Source organism: Astyanax mexicanus, unplaced genomic scaffold (assembly GCF_023375975.1).
Source record: "Astyanax mexicanus isolate ESR-SI-001 unplaced genomic scaffold, AstMex3_surface scaffold_67, whole genome shotgun sequence".
NCBI classification, from domain to species: domain Eukaryota; kingdom Metazoa; phylum Chordata; class Actinopteri; order Characiformes; family Acestrorhamphidae; genus Astyanax; species Astyanax mexicanus.
The window spans coordinates 71197-75000 of record NW_026040077.1 but is presented as its reverse complement, the minus strand read 5'-3'; the positions used below and the strand labels follow the sequence as shown (position 1 = coordinate 75000).

General features: G+C 57.5%; 2 non-coding genes and 1 pseudogene across 2 annotated transcripts; all 3 read right to left on the bottom strand.

Annotated features, from left to right (window-relative positions):
• Window positions 1-177, bottom strand: part of LOC125798641 (28S ribosomal RNA) — a 5394-nt pseudogene extending 5217 nt beyond the window's left edge.
• Window positions 178-832: 655 nt separating this feature from the next.
• On the bottom strand, window positions 833-986 carry LOC125798644 (5.8S ribosomal RNA). Its single transcript, XR_007437436.1, has one exon. It is a non-coding gene; the product is annotated as a 5.8S ribosomal RNA (ribosomal RNA).
• A 371-nt stretch (window positions 987-1357) lies between these two features.
• On the bottom strand, window positions 1358-3221 carry LOC125798634 (18S ribosomal RNA). Its single transcript, XR_007437427.1, has one exon. It is a non-coding gene; the product is annotated as an 18S ribosomal RNA (ribosomal RNA).
• Between the last annotated feature and the right edge of the window lie 583 nt (window positions 3222-3804).

The following is a 3804-nucleotide window of genomic DNA, read 5'->3' as shown; positions in this document are numbered from 1 at the left end:
GCCGAGAGATACGGACTTCTATACGCCACATGTCCCGACGCCCGTGAAGGACGGGGGATTCGGCGCTGGGCTCTTCCCTCTTCGCTCGCCGCTACTAGGGGAATCCTTGTTAGTTTCTTTTCCTCCGCTTAGTAATATGCTTAAATTCAGCGGGTCGTCTCGTCTGATCTGAGGTCGCGCTCGAAGGGCTGTCGTCGCCAGGCGTACGCCGCCGCGAGGGAGGGCGGGAACCACCCCTCGCGGTCTGGCTGGAAACCGTTCGGAGGAACCCTTTCGAGACGGGGAGGTTCGATTCGGCCGGAGGACGAAGGATGAAAACGGGAAGAAAAAAACTTAAGCCCCCCCTCTTCGCCTTCTACCGGAGCTATCCTACCAACCTCTCTTTTGCCGCGCTCTCGGCCCGAACGAAAAGGAGAGGGAGGACGGAGATCCGCCGACGGAGAGACGGCGCGCATAACGGGCAGCCAGAGAGGGTAAAACCCACCGGCAGCCGTCGCTACGACGTCTCTCCACGGATCGCCGCCACCTCTCCCCTCGCCGGAACGAGGAACGGTAGAGGACGGTGTGTGGAAAGCCGGCCTCCGAGACCCATCGCTGGGCAACGGAGACGAAGGCGAGAGGGGTGGACGAAAGTCTTTTCCCCCGCGATCAAGCCCGTCGAGCGGCTTTTGTCGAGTCCCGAACGAGAAGGGAACCTGACCGAGTCTGCTTTTAGGAAGACGAAGGTGCGGGCACCTGCGAACCTCCAGCCGCGGTCCCCTCGAACCGTCTCTTAACTCTTCCCCGGAGGGAAGAGGGAGACGGAACGAAAAGGTCCGATAGATTGGAATAGCGACCCTCAGACAGGCGTGGCCCCGGGATTGACCCGGGGCCGCAATGTGCGTTCAAAGTGTCGATGATCAATGTGTCCTGCAATTCACATTAGTTCTCGCAGCTGGCTGCGTTCTTCATCGACGCACGAGCCAAGTGATCCACCGCTAAGAGTTGTACTCTTTATGGTTGTTTTTGTTTCGAAGCCATGTAACCAACAGACACAAAAAGTGACGGTTTGAAATAATGTTTTACGGCAGCCGCGGGTACGGGCGCCCCGGAACGCCTAAGCGAACTCGGGGTCATCAAACCGCGCCGCCGAGCCGCCTCCGGAGTAAGAAACCCCGCAGACGGACTTCGGGGGCCAGGTACCCGTCTCCCTTTGGCCGTAAAACACGTTTTTGCTCAGGACACCGTTTTTCGATCAAGTCATTAAAAGGCCGAAGGGAATCCCTGTAGTTCCCAACGTCGGGCCGTGGCTTGAACATTTTTGTTGGTGGAAATGGGAGTCGCGCCTACTGGGAGGCACTACCAACCCAAGTCCCGGTAATGATCCTTCCGCAGGTTCACCTACGGAAACCTTGTTACGACTTTTACTTCCTCTAGATGATCAAGTTCGATCGACTTTTCAGCACAGCACCAAGGCCCCGCGAAGGAGCCCCGGCGTGGCCGATCCGAGGACCTCACATAACCATCCAATCGGTAGTAGCGACGGGCGGTGTGTACAAAGGGCAGGGACTTAATCAGCGCGAGCTGATGACCCGCACTTACTGGGAATTCCTCGTTCATGGGGAATAATTGCAATCCCCAATCCCCGTCACGAACGGGTTTAAGCGGATTACCCGCGCCTCTCGGCGTAGGGTAGGCACACGCTGGCCCGGCCATTGTGGCGCGCGTGCAGCCCCGGACATCTAAGGGCATCACAGACCTGTTATTGCTCCATCTCGCGTGGCTATACGCCACTGGTCCCTCTAAGAAGTTAACCGCGACCGCGGGGGGCCGCGTAACTATTTAGCACGAAGGAATCTCGTTCGTTATCGGAATTAACCAGACAAATCACTCCACCAACTAAGAACGGCCATGCACCACCACCCACAGAATCGAGAAAGAGCCATCAGTCTGTCAATCCTTTCCGTGTCCGGGCCGGGTGAGGTTCCCCGTGTTGAGTCAAATTAAGCCGCAGGCTCCACTCCTGGTGGTGCCCTTCCGTCAATTCCTTTAAGTTTCAGTTTTGCAACCATACTCCCCCCGGAACCCAAAGACTCTGGTTTCCCCGCACGCTGCCCGGCGGGTCATGGGAATAACGCCGCCGGATCGCGGGTCGGCATAGTTTACGGTCGGAACTACGACGGTATCTGATCGTCTTCGAACCTCCGACTTTCGTTCTTGATTAATGAAAACATTCTTGGCAAATGCTTTCGCTTTCGTCCGTCTTGCGCCGGTCCAAGAATTTCACCTCTAGCGGCGCAATACGAATGCCCCCGGCCGTCCCTCTTAATCATGGCCCTGGTTCAGGAAACCCACAAAATAGAACCGGAGTCCTATTCCATTATTCCTAGCTCAGGCATTCAGGCGAGTTTGGTGCCCGCTTTGAACACTCTGATTTTTTCAAAGTAAACGCTCCGGACCCCTGAGGACCGGACACCCAACCAAGGGCATCCGGGGGGCGCCGGGAGGCAGGGTCTGGGACAGGCGGTAGCTCGCCTCGCGGCGGACCGCCAGCCCACTCCCGAAGTCCAACTACGAGCTTTTTAACTGCAGCAAATTTAATATACGCTATTGGAGCTGGAATTACCGCGGCTGCTGGCACCAGACTTGCCCTCCAATGGGTCCTCACCCATGTGTTTAGGATACGTTCATTCCGATTACAGGGCCTCGAAAGAGACCTGCATCGTTATTTTTCGTCACTACCTCACCGTGTCGGTAATGGGTAATTTGCGCGCCTGCTGCCTTCCTTGGATGTGGTAGCCATTTCTCAGGCTCCCTCTCCGGAATCGAACCCTGATTCCCCGTTACCCGTGGTCACCATGGTAGCCCCCTATGCTACCATCGACAGCTGATAGGGCAGACATTCGAATGAGACGTCGCCGCCGCGGTGGGCGCGCGATCGACCCGAGGTTATCTAGAGTCACCAAAGGGCCGGGGGAAACCCTCGCGGGTCCCCCCGGGTGGGTTTTGGGTCTGATAAATGCACGCATCCCGGCCCCCCCGAGAGAGGACCGGTCAGCGCTCGTTTGCATGTATTAGCTCTGGAATTACCACAGTTATCCGAGTAACGTGTGGAGCGATCAAAGGAACCATAACTGATTTAATGAGCCATTCGCAGTTTCACTGTACCTTCCGTGTGCACTTAGACCTGCATGGCTTAATCTTTGAGACAAGCATATGTTACTGGCAGGATCAACCAGGTTGCTGCGAGTGGTTTTTGTCACAGAAAAAACCATTGGTTCTTAGAGGGGAGAGGGATCGGCCCCGTACCGTCCGAAGACCCCCCGGGGAGGGGGGGACGGGCGGAGAGGCTCGTCCGAGCTCACCCCTCATTGCTCCCAGTGGAAATTAGTGTGGCAACTCCGCTGCGCGAGTTCCCGCTTGCTTCGGGGATAACAAGGAAACGCTCGTTCCGAAACCGGGGGTCCGGAGCTTTTTGAAGCCGGGTGCTGGAGCTCGGTTGGGCGCGAGGACCACCCGAGGCATCCGAGTCCGACGGCTCCGGGCCGACCGGTTATCGTGTTAGGGCAGATTGATATATAGACGGGCCGTCTACGACTCCCTCGGATAGGTTCGGAAAGGTCCTCCCCCTGACGGAGGACCCCCCTGGAGGCTAACCCGCTGGGTCGGGTAGGAACGCACCGCGCACAGTGGCCACGGAGGGCCGCGCGGCTGCCTACCCAGGCGGGCTCGGTAGTCCATTCGGTCGGGTCAAAATAATAAAAGAGATACCCCCCCTGGAACCGTCTCTGGAAGTTTTGGTTTTTCCTCCGTACCGCCTGGGGG